The sequence below is a fragment of the Canis lupus genome, chromosome 18 (assembly GCF_003254725.2).
Source record: "Canis lupus dingo isolate Sandy chromosome 18, ASM325472v2, whole genome shotgun sequence".
In the NCBI taxonomy this organism is placed as follows: Eukaryota; Metazoa; Chordata; class Mammalia; order Carnivora; family Canidae; genus Canis; species Canis lupus.
In genome coordinates, this window is record NC_064260.1 from 4307708 (window position 1) to 4321697 (window position 13990).

Sequence of the window (13990 nt, forward strand, 5' to 3'; positions counted from 1 at the left end):
AATCTAATCAATCTAAAATTAATCATGAAAATTTCAGTGTGACAAAACTTTAAATATGATTAAATTAAGGCATAAGTAAAGATGATTGAATGGACAGTAAAGACAAGAGCAGAAAATAATAAGTAGATTAAAGCAATAGAAAAAAAAGGAGAGAAGATAATTTAAAATATGTAGGAACTCAAAAGCTGATTCTTTAAAATTTGTTAAATAATTAAACTTCATGTTAGCCAAATCTTACAGACACTAAAGAAAGCACTAGAAAAGCCACAAATTAAAAATATGAGGAATGAAAGAAGTGGCATCACTACAGATTGAGTAGATTGAAAATGATACCAAAGATTATTTTTTTTCTCTCCCAGCACAATTCCAATGGTAACAGGAAGCATAACTATTTTATCCAGTGATTAAATTAGTGCCTAAAACATGTGAGGCATTTAAAAGAGTTGAAGAAAAAAATATTAATTGGAGAAAGTGCATTACAAATACAGAATAATTTAATAAACAAGTTCATTAATCTCCTCTTGGAATAAAGAGGGATACTATCTCATACTTAAAGGGTCTATCCAACAAGATGATCTCACAATTGTAAATATTTAAATATTTACACTTCAAACTTGGGAGCAGCCAATTATATAAACAAATTAGTAACAAAAGTAAGGAAACACTCTTATCTAAGCAGAGGATCAACAAGGAAACAAGGGCTTTCGATGATACACTGGATCAGATGAACTTCACAGATATATTCAGAGTAATCCATCCTAAAGCAACAGAATACACACATTCTTCTTGAATGTACAGGGAACATTCCCCAGAATAGATCACGTATGAGGTCACAAATCAAGTTTTAACACAACCAAAAGATTGGGTTATTTCCTGCATATTTTCAGAGAACAGTGCTTTGAAATTTGAACTTAATCACAAGAGAAAATTTAAAAGGAACTCAAATACTTCGAGGTTAAAGTACATCCTAGTAAATAATGAGTGGGTCAACCAGGAAATTAAAGAAGAATTTTAAAAGTTCATGGAAATAAATGAAAATGAGTATACAACTGTTCAAAACCTTTGTGATACAGCAAAGGCAGTCCTAAGTGAGAAGTACAAGCCTTTCAAGAATAGGTAAAGTCTCAAATACACAACCTAAATATCCACCTAAAGGAGCTGGGAAAAGAACAGCAAATAAACCCTAAACCAAGCAGGAGATGGGAATTAATAAAGGTTAGAGCAGAAATCAATGAAATAGAACAAAAAGAACAGTACAACAGATCAACAAAACTAGGATCTGGTTCTTTGAAAGAATTAATGATTGATAAAACCATAGCCAGACTTTCCCAAAAGAAAAGATAATGGACCCGAATCAATAAAATCATTAATAAAAGAGGAACGGTCACACCCAACACCAAAGAAATGCAAACAATTATAAGAACATAATCATGAGCAACTATATGACAACAGTTTAGGCAATCTGGAAGAAATGGATGCATTCCTAGAAGCATATAAACTACCAAAACTGAAACAGGAAGAAATAGATCACCTTAAAAGACCCAAAACCCCTAAAGAAATTAAAGCAGTAATAAAAATATCCCAAAAAACAAGAGTCCAGGGCTGGGTGGCTCCCCAGGAGAACACCAAACATTTAAAGAAAAACTAATACCTATTCTTCTGAAGTGGCTTCAAAAAATAATAATGGAAGGAAAACTTCCAAACTCTATGAGGACAGCATTACTTTGATCCCCAAACCAGACAAAGATCCCACAAAAAAATGAGAATTAAGGACCAATATCCCTGATGAACATGGTTGTCAAAATTCCCACCAAGATTCTAGTCAATAAGATCCAACAGTACATTAAAAGGATTATTCACTATGACCCAGTGCGACTTATTCCAGGGCTGCAAGTGTGGTTCAACATCCACAAATCAATCAAAGTGATACACCACATTAAAAAAAAGAAAAAAAAACAAGAACCATATGATCCTCTCAATAGATTCAGAAAAAGCATTTGGCAAAGCACAGCATCCTTTTATTAAAATCCTGCACAGTATTGGGATAGAAGGAATACATTTCAATATCATAAAAGCCATATATGAAAAGTCCACAGCATATATCATTCTAACCAGGGAAAAACTGAGAGCTTTTCCCCTAAGTTCAGGAGCAGGACAGGGATGTCCACTTTTCACTACTATTGTTCAACATAGCATTAGATGTCCTCGCCTCAGCAATCAGACAACAGAAATAAAAGACATGCAAATAGGCAAAGAAGAAGTCAAATTCTCACTTCTCACAGATGATATGATACTGTATATAGATAACCCAAAAGAACTCTAGTTCTACTAGAATTCATATAGCAATTTAGTAACATGGCAGGACACAAAATCAATGCACTGAAATCAGTTGCATTTCTATACACTAACAATGAGATTGGAGAAAGAGAAATTAAGGAATCCATGCCACTTACAATTACATTCAAAACCATAAGATACCTAGGAATAAATCTAACCAAAGAAGTAAAGGATCTGCATTCTGAAAACTATAGAACATTCATGAAAGAAATGGAGAAAGATACAAATAAATGGAAAAACGTTCCATGCTCATAGATTAGAAGAACAAATATTGTTAAAATTACCTTACCTAAAGTGCATCCAAATGACATTCAATGTCACTCACCTCTCTCTTTTAGTTTTAAAGACTTTATTTATTTGAGAGAGAGAAAAAGAGAGAGAGCACAGGCGGGGGTGGGGTGGGGGGAGGGGACAGAGAGAGAGCTAAGCATACTCCCTGCTGAACAGGGAGCCTGATGAGGGGCTTGATCCCAAGACCCTGAGATCATGACCTGAGCTGAAGGCGGATGCTTAATTGACAACCACCCAGTCACCCCATAATCTCTTTATATGCATTGATCAAATAAATCTATTCATACCCTATTAATATTTCTTTTGTATTCATTTCTGAACACTTAGCCTAGTGTTTAATTATCATCACACTCCAATGATTCTTTCTTTCCTTAAAGTCTGACAGCAAATGTCATTTCTTTCAAAAAGATCTTTCCAGTTAATTTAAGATATATATTATTCCTTTATTCCAAAACAACTGACTTGCATTAATTTAAAAGATGTTTTTCCTACATTTGATTATATCTTGAATATATAGATTATATGTTAACAATTGTACCACAGACAACTTTTCAAAGAATGATTTTCTATGAAATTGTAGGAATAAAACTAACCAAAGAGGTTAAAGACCTATACTCTGAAAGCTATAAAAGATAACACCAAAAAAAAAATAAAAAAGGGAAAAATATTTCATGCTCATGGACTGGAAGAACAAATACTGTTAAAATGTCCATACCATTCAAAGCAATCTACACATTTAATGCAATCCCTATTAAAATTCCAACACTATTTTTCACAAAGCTAAAATGAACAATCCTAAAATTTGTACAGAACCACAGAAAACCCTGAATAGTCAAAATGACCTTGAAAAAGAAAAGCAAAATGAGAGACATCACAATTCCAGACCTCAAGTTATATTACAAAGCTGTAGTGGTCAAGAAAGTATGGTACTGGCACAAAAATAGACACATAGACCCAATGGAATATAAAAGAAAACTTGGAAATGAACACACAACTTTATGGTCAATTAATCTTCAACAAAGCAGAGAAGAATATCCAATAGTTGGCATGGAGCATTCCAATATCTTGGAGCAAGGAGAGGCCTGAAGGTGCTACACCATCAGGCACCACCAAGAAATGCAGGTGTCAAGGTGAAGCCCATGTCAGGGTTGGCTCTTGGCTTTATGATTATAGAATATAAAGTATGTGGAAGCAAGGGAGGAATAACAACTCAAGAAACCAATCAAGAGATGGGTAGCAGAGACTCCTTGCATTCCTATCTGCACAGGTCTCAGAGGAACATTAACTAGGGGGCTGGGTGGGATAGAAGAACTGACCTCAAGGGGCTTAGCTGTCTATATACCATCTTTGCTGTTTTCAGTGTGGACTGATGGCAGGAATAATTGGATTTTGCCACATGCATAAAGCTATCTTTGCTATTTATGCATATCCCTGTTCCTAGTGTTTCTTTTTACCTGCTGAGGTCTTGTTCTCCCACACAAGAGGAAAAAAAAGACAGTCTTTTCAACAAATGGTCTTGGGAAAACTGGACAGTAACATGCAGAAGAATAAAACTGGACCACTTTCTTACACTGTACAGAAAACTAAATTCAAAACGAACTAAAGATCTAAATATGAGACAGAAAACAATAAAATCCTAGAAGAGAACAAAGGCAGTAACTCTTTGACACTGACCATAACAAATTCTTTCTAGATAGGTCTCCTAAGTCAAGGATAAACAAAAACAAAAATAAACTATCAGGACTTCATCAAAATAAACAGCTTCTGTACAATGAAGAGAACAACAAAACTAAGAGGCAACCTATGAATGGGAGAAGATGTTTGCAAATGACATATCTGATAAAGGGTTAGTATCTAAAATCTGTAAAGAACTTGTAAAAATCGACATCCAAAATATATAATCTAAATTAAAAATGATCAGAAGACATAAGCATAACATTTTTCCAAAGACATAGAGATGGCCAACAGACACATGAAAGAATGCTCAACATCACTGATCAGCACGGAAATACAAATCAAAAGTACAATGAGTTGTATACCTCACACACGCTAGAATGGCTAAAATCAACAACACAAGAAAGAATAGTCATTGACAAGGATGTGGAAAAAGAGGAATTCTCTTGCACTGTTGGTGGGAATGCAAACTAGTACAACCACTGTGAAAAATTGTATGGAGGTCCTTCCAAAAGTTAAAAATAGAACTATATTATGAACCAGCTATCCTACTACTATTTACCCAAAAGATACAAAAATACTAATTCAAAAGGATATATGCACTCCAATGTTTATAAAAGCATTATCTACAGTAGCCAAATTACAGATAGAACTCAAATGTCCATCAGATATATATATATACATCACCTCTTTATCCATTTATATATATTATATATATATAATATAATCATATGATCAAATATATATATATATATGATTGGAGCTAGAGAGTATTGTGCTAAGTTAAATAAGTCAGTCAGAGAAAGACAAATACCATATGATTTCACTCATATGTAGAATTTAAGAAACAAAACAAATGAGCAAAGGGAAAAAAAAGAGAGAGGCAAACCAGGAAGTCAATTCTTAACTATAGAGAACACACTGATGGTACCAGAGGGGTAGTTGGTGGGTGGATGTGTGAAATAGGTAATAGAGATTAAGGAATTCACTTGTGATGAGCACTGAGTGCTGCATGGAAGTGTTGAATCACCATATTTTGCACATGAAATAATATTGCACTGTATGCTAACTAACTGGAATTCAAATAAAAACTTAAAAAGCAGAGATGGAAAAAAGATATTGTAACCCAAGAAATGTTTGGTTCAGACACAGTCTCGGTGCAGTGTTCTGTTCTTAGCAAGGAGGCCACGTGGCTAGATACTTCCTCCTTCACTCCCTGCTTTCTACCCACTTTACTTACCCAGTTACGATAGACTTTCAATGGGAAGACCACAACAGTTTCACAACCCTCTCCCAACAAGCTTTTGTGTTTGTACCACAGCAGAGATAAGAGTGAAGGAGCTGGGCAGCCCCAGTGGCGCAGCGGTTTAGTGCTGCCTGCAGCCCAGGGTGTGATCCTGGAGACCTGGGATCGAGTCCCACATCAGGCTCCTGCATGGAGCCTGCTTCTCTCTCCTCCTGTGTCTCTGCCTCTCTCTCTATGTCTATCATAAATAAATAAATCTTTAAAAAAAAAAAAAGAGTGAAGGAGCTTCGTGGGGCTGCTTTGGCATTTCCCATGGGTGCTGCTATTCCCCTCCCTCCCACATGAACCACAAAGGAGATTTTCTTTTATATATCACTCTGCCTCCAAACTTTCTCCTGAGGTATACAGTGAGGTTTGTGGATAAAAGGTGGTGAACAGGTGAGAAGTCCCCTGTGACTGCAGTGCCTACAACTAGTCTATTCTCTCATTCTGGCCCACACATAGCCAGCCTTAAGTAATTCACTATAAACTTTAGCAGAATTTTTTTTTTACCAGTTCACATATGGTCCCATATGGTCTGCTCCAGGTAAATATGTCATTACTTCCATGTTTCCTTGGAGATGCTACCCTTTCTTCATTGAGTCTCCTGTCCTCAGCTCTATAGTAGGTTGGTGAAAGTTACAGATTACCCAGATTTGTATGTGTGTAAAGGGCCAAAACAATGTTCTTTCCAGCTTTCTATATTTTAAGTAGAAGTTGAAAGTGCTACATACGCTTCAAGCTATGAAGCAAAATTGAGTTGCCAGAGACAAAAATCACAATTTCATATTATTTGCCTACATACACAATCTTGAACTCACACACTTTTTCCTTCTGACACATCAGTTACTGAGGCTCTCTGATATTTTCCAGTTCCTGAATTTGATTACATGGGATCTGTTTCTATTTGGTTCACTTTATGAGAGCTCACACCTTTCAGGACACCTCCCCACCCTCAACACACACACAATTCTGATATCTGTAAAATGGATAGTTGGAGTAGGACATTTTTGTGCAGAAGCTGTAGATATTGTGTTAATAGAATAATTTTGCTACATCAAGAGGGGATGATTTCTTCTCAGGTCAGATCTGAAAAAGACCCACATCAAAGTGAAAGAGAAAACTGCAGTGCAAATGAGCTCTGGGTCTCTGGTGTCTGTGTTCAGTGAAACATGATTAAGTATAGTGGCTCTCACCCTAAGCTTTAGGGGGAAAAAAAAATCATATTGTCCTTTTGGGCTAGAAAGCATTGGATCGGGCGTAGAAAAACATTGCCATCTATGGGAGTCTTGGATTCTGTCCAGGAAGTCTGAGAAATACTTGCTTCTACAGAAGGTGTTGGGCAGTGGCTCTGATTTACATATCAAACATATAATCTACAGACAAAACAAAGATGCAGTGCCTTTTCTTCAGATCACTGCTCAATTGGTCTAGACCCATACCTCAGAGACTCAGAAGAATCTAAACAAAGTTTGCACAACACTGAGCTATAATGAATCATGAGCTATTTATAAATACCCATGAGTTTTATTGCCACTATGAGGGTGCATGTGTATTATTTGTGCTCATTAATCAAGGATGAGAAGACAGGGGAACAGATTTAGTAGGCCAAGAGGGGGAGAAAGACCAATTAATTAAGTTCAGGTAAGTGGTGCTTGGGAAGTGTGGGTAAGGCAGGGTTGAAATAAGTTTATTCTTTGTTTTGAAAAGTCCTCAAAGGAAGTACATCAAAACTCATGTTCTTAGATGAAGAAGAAGGTAAACCGCTAACTAGTTTTACAGAGAATATAGTTTCCAATGATTTCTAAAGTGCTATACATTGGAGAGGAGATAGTATTTTATTAAAAGTTGATATTGTGGGGACACCTGGGTGGCTCAGTGGTTGAGCATCTGTCTTTGACTCGGCGTGATTCCGGAGTCTTGGGATCGAGTCCCACATCAGGCTACCCTTGAGGAGCCTGCTTCTCCCTCTGCCTATGTCTGCCTCACTCTCTTTCTATCTCTCATGAATTAAATAAATAAAGTCTAAAAAAAAAAAAAAGTCGATATTTTCTAAACAATTGCAGTGCATTGTGGGTTGGATATATTCCCTATGTGCAACACACCAGGGCTATATTGTGTGGGAGATCTTGGTTTCTGAACAATTGTTTTTTTTCTTTTTGAAAAACCTAGAATTGAGAAAGGGGGCATGGAAACTAATGTCAAAAGAAGTGCGTAAAATGCACTCTAACTAGATTTAAGGTGAGGAAGGATGATAAGATCTGCCATCTTAGTGCATCTACTCTTAGGCGCATCTGTGAAGCCTGGATGCATAGTTTATGCCCAAGAAATTCTTATAAATAAGATTTGAAACTTAAACCTGGGAGAGTTCCAGCCACAAATTTCTCAGTAAATAATGAGAATAAAGATTTCTGGCTATTTTACCTGAAGCTTAAGACTTGCCTCTGTGCCAAATATGCTCTCATTTGCTTAATAAAACAGTAAGAAGGACAACTTACAAGTTGTGTAATTAATGAAAATACAAATGGCAGTTTGTAGAATCTTATTGCAAGTTAATGCTGTCTGAATTTCAATGACCTCATGAGTCTATTGTAGATGGTTATATACTCACTGCAGAGCTGTAGTGAAGGATAAATGTACTGATGCTTATAAAGTCCCTAAACATAGCAGATGATCAGAAATGGATGCAGCAAATATAATTGTTTCTCATTAAATTACAGCAATTTACAATGGATAGAATCATTAGCATTATTTTTTGAATCTTGCACATAAAAGCTAATCCATATTCGTCTGTTGGAAGAAAAGATCAGAAATGGATGTGGCAAATATAAATCTTTTTTTGTTAAATTACAGTAATTCACCATGGATGCAACCATTAGCATCATTTTTAAAAATCTTGAACATAAGAGCTAATCCATATTTATCTGTTGGAAGAAAGGATTATTGCTGATAAATGATGTAGAAAGGACATTTAAGACCACTGGATCCAGGACTAGAAGAGCATCAGTGAGGATAGGAAAGGAAAGGTATAAACAGCAGTAGGAGGAGGCTAGAGTTCTGAATTTTAATTTCCATAATGTCCAATTTAGAGGACGGGGGATGGGACAGTTGTGTGAGTTTCCATTTTCTCATAAAGTGAAAAAATTTAGATGACTTTGAAAGAGTCCTTAAAAATATTGCTTCTACATTCTAATGTTTCTTTCTTCAGTACTTACAGTTTGATAACTTAATTGCCTTGAATTGATAGCATAAGTAATATATATTAAAATAGATCAATGAATACTATATATTACATTAAGATTTTCAATCAACCTTGATTTTAATAACCTAAAAAATGATTATGTAGAACTTGACATTGGTTGTTTTTGTTGTTTTTAATCATTCAAATATACAATAAATACTTATTGGTTGCCTACAGTATGCAAATCATCATGCTGTGTTTAGGGATATAATGAGAAGCAAATAGACCCTTTATGGAATATTCATTCTAGGGAATGGATAACAGCTAATTAAAATGTGATATGTTCTGTAGTTTTGAATCATGATTAGTACAGTGAAGGAAAGCTACAAGAACATGAGAAACAAAATAATACAAAAAACATAAGTTGATGTTTCTTGGCTAGAAAGACCTCTGGTGCTTGTGAGAAATGAAGATCCTTGAGTTCACCTAGAGTCCTGTGGTATCATAACTCTTACAAATCTGACACAGAATATACATTTTTCATAACTTTTTCAATTGTTTTACTTCTTATTCACAATGACATTCAAGAACCAGTATAACGTGATAAATAACATTTGCCCCAGTGGCTAAAGGCGACTGATCAACTGGTTGCTTTTCTAGGTTACAAGCATTAAAGAAAGATTTTTGTTTATTTTCTTACAATTTACAGGACTTTGATATTTATTTCTATAGCTATTTACTTATTTTAAGAATGGGATATTTAAATATATGAATTTGCATTTGGAAATGTTTCTATAAATCTTTCACTATGAAAATTTTAAAGTAGAACAATTTTTAATGTTTCACTATCCTCATTAAATGCATATGTAACATAAAAACCCATTCTTGTACTCTAGATAGCTCTCATATTACAAAATATTCATTTGATAAGAAAATGGTTTGAATTCCTAATATTTAAAATAAAAGAACTTTGGGAAAACTTAGGATTCCCATTCAAAGCTAGGAGTTAAGCAAATTTGTATATTTTTTCACATTCTCCAAAATTAAAGAGCTAAAAATTTAGAACGCATAAAGTCATTCAAAACCCATGACAAGTGATAGTCTAAACTTTGATTACATTCAAGTGTGGAAATACTCAGGTAAACAAGTAGAGCTAGCTCCACACTGCACACAGGAGTAGAAAGTGAGGCAGAGAACACAGAGAATTAGGAGAGTGCCGCTGGTTCTTAATGGTGATGGTATAGATAAAACCACATGAGAAAGAACAGGTCCTACCATGAACAGGGATACACTGAGAAAAGATCTAAGACATGGGAGATCAGAACTAAAATGAAGAACTAAATTTATTTGATGAAATGAAGTGAAGGTATTGGAAGTATGCAAGAACAGTGGTGTAGTCTTGAGAAAACACTGATTTTGGAATAAAAGTAGTGACTTAAATGAAGTAGATGCCCTGGAGTTCTGGAGTAGGAAAGGGAAGAGAGAAAGCTACAGAATTTAGGAATCACATGGAAACAATAGTATCCTGCTATCAGTGGAAATACCAAACCCTTTCCAATGGACTCCTTGAACCATTTTTGAGATATGAAATCCAGTAACTCACTCAATGAGTTCTAATTGCTGCCATAGAAATACCTGTGAGTTCTGGTCAAGTAAAATCTAAGACATTTATAGACATCTCAAAAATGACAAAGATATTCATGTAAGTTGCCACAGAAACAGGTAGAAATGAAAGCTGAATTTGTCAGCTCATGAGGATACATTACAAAATATGAACCACGAAGCAGAGGAAAATGATCCCAAAATACCGACAAAAAAGAAATACTTGCAACTATGAAAGAACTGCTCAAATCAGAAACTTAAAAATTAGAAAATTAGAATATGTTTATGTGATTCTGATCAAAGCTGAGCCTTTTAGCAAAAATTTTACATTGTATCAAAGAAATGAAAGAAGCATGCCATATATATATATATATATATATATATATATATATAATTATATAATTATATATCTATATATTTTTTTCTCCCCACAGGAAAAATTAAAACATGATGACAGTTTAAACTTTTCAAGAGAACTCTGGGAAATAAAATGTAGGCCAAGTATTTTATGTTTAGCCAGTAGATCCCTCAAACTTGAAAACTATGAAAAGACATTTTTAGCATGCAAGAGTCCAGTGAAGTTTATACACTAGATTCCTTCTTAAGGAATTGATCTCAACCCTGCAAATCTTTCTTTCTCTCTTTCTCTCTCTCTCTCTCTGTCTCTCTCTCACACACACACACACACACACACACACACACTATTCCATGATACTGAACTGTTATTTCTAGTTCATTATAAAGCCACTTTTTCAAGTAGTAGTTCCAATTGGTTTTAGTATAAATTGTACCCCTCTCTCATTTCCATGTCTGTTGGGTTGCAGTGATATTCCTATTGCTTCCGTGAATATAATACTGACTCTCTTTTCTTTCTTGAGTCTAACAAAGGCAATCAGAGAAGGAGTGGTAAAGAAAAGACATCAAAAAAACAATAGGGGACCCAAAATAAACCACTGATGTGAATCCCAAGTGCAGAAAAAAACTTGTGGATAGAAGGGAAGATAAACAACAAAAGACAGGAAGAGAAAAAGTGATAATAGGGATAAAGGAAAAAGGGAAAGGAGAAAATATTCATCGAAAGGACACAAAGTTAGACATTTTTATTTGCAAACTTGCCCCAAAAGGTCAAAGCAATCTTCAGGCATTCACAATTTTTGTTGACCTTTTGAAGAATCCTTAGAGCCTATGTAGGTCATGCATGCAAGTGCCCCAGCAGGATTGCTTCTGACATAGTGGGTATTCACATTCCAGAATAAAAACCTGAATTCATCTACCATTAAAAATATAATAGCTACTTCTGTTTGTAAAACTAATGCACACTTTATGGAAGAGTTATAAAAAATATGTTTTTATGAGAATAATAAAAAATACTATTGTCCAGAGCTAATATTATTGACATCAGATATCTGATTTTTATCCATGTTATAAAATGCTTCAATATAGCATATTTATCCATTTAAGTGGTTATTCTGTTGGTAACACATAACTATTGGCTCTGTGACCGTATCTTTTCCATGTAACACCTTATTTGCAAATATGAATATGCCTCATCAACACATTCCAATTACTCAGTTTTTCCCTTCTTTTTAAACAGTGATCTTTAACCCTCAAGTCATTAAGTGTGGGTTTCAATGTGATTAGGTGCATATTATTAACAATCATAAATTCTTGAGATTCCTGTCCATTATGGAATAAAAATCTGATCTGCTGTTCAGTTTCCAGATATCTCTATATTGCTTTGAAAGTTGGAAAATATTCTTGATCCTTACCCATGCTCTGCACTATTTGTTCTGTATACTGATACATTATAGTATCAATAAAATAATAAATGAATAAACAAATGGAAGAGAGTAGAGAGCTCAGGAAAAGACCAATGTATGTGTGGGAACTAAATATAAAATAAAGTTAGTAACATAAAATGAATAGGTTGTTTTACAGGGAACTCAAAAAACTGCTTGTGTTATATATATGTATATATATATGTATATATATATATATAAATGGACATACAAATGGACATGTTTACAAATGTAAAAAGTGGAATCTGGGTTGATTAAAATGATCTATGATATTTAGAAATACATTGTTAATATAAAAAATGTAGAATAATATCTTTTCAAGTTTAAATAGGGAAGAACTCTTAAGGAAAACTTCTAAGGCACAAACCTTAAGACAAAATTCTATTATTCTGATTAGGTAAAGCTATAAATTGATTTCTCTTCAAAAAGAAACATAATCTTCAAAGTTCATAGGCAGATGACAGATTGAGTAAGTGATTTGCCATGTCTAAAACTGAAAAGAAACTAATCAGGAATCCTCTTTACCAAGAAGAGGCTAGAAGCAGCTTCAATGGGAAAATGAGCAAAGGGTATGCTGTGCAGCAAGTAGAAGAGAAAGCCCTATACCCTAATGGGGAAAAAAATGCTCAGCACAGGTGATGTATGGGAAGTACTGAATCACTGTATTTCACACCTGAAGCTAGTGTTACAATGTATGTTAAGTAACTGGATTTTAAATAAGAACTTAAAAAAAAAAAAAAAAGATGTTCAAATCCATCAGTGAAAAGAGAAAATTATACAGATAAAACAATATTATTTGCATATGACATTATTTATATATAATATATATTATGCATGTTAAATTACATTTATTATACTGACAGAAATAGCTGAATATTGTCAAGCACTGGCAGAGCTATGGGCACGGTAGAATTCACATTAGTCAAAGTGCCGACTGGAACAGTCTTGCATTCTGACACCAATTGGAGAGTATGGCTGATTCAATCCTCTGTACTTGAAGTCCAGACAAAACAAGGCAAAACAAATAAAATGAAGCAGAGCAAAACAGATCAAAACTTCCTGTGTAATTTACGTGCACTACCGCCTTGTCTTCCTGGATGACTAAAACAAATGCAGAGCATGGGGTGGTTTGTTAACTCTAACCATTTGGTAATAAACATAGTCATTGAACATTAGTAGAATGACATGGAAATATATTCTCATGGTGAAGAAAATAAGGATGTGTCTGAGACCTGTGTGAGAGATTCGTAGGAAGTAAATAAAGAGGAAGATAGGGAGCAAGGAGAGTGGGAAGTAGAGAACATTGAGGTAGGAAAGGGAGAAAACAGACAAAATAAGGGCACATAATAAAACATCAAGGGCAATTATTTCTTCTGTTATGTTTTGAGGACTCGTTCCTGCATTTCTCCTCAGTTGAACCTGTTTGCATAGGATCAATCAACCACCCTCTTCAGGCTACTAAACACTAAGAGGTTCCCTCCAAGGAGCCTAGAGGCAAATGCTGGCAGAGGTACATTGGACTTTGAAGCTGTGGGTGGAGATGCCAAACCAAAACCACTGCAGTGGCCAGTCTGCAAGAGATGCCAGCAACACAAGTAGAGCTGGCTCAAAAATGTGGGAATATCCGAAGCCACATTGAGAAGGGCCGTGTGCACTTTCTGTTATTCTACTAGAGAGTTAATCAAATTAACATCAGCCCTTGTAATTCAATCAGCGAGTGAAGCCTCTGTATCGTGGCAGAGATGATGAGAATACAAATTTAAATAGATTGTTCATGGATTCCAAGAATTCATTCTCAAGTAAGAAATTAAAAAAAATCAT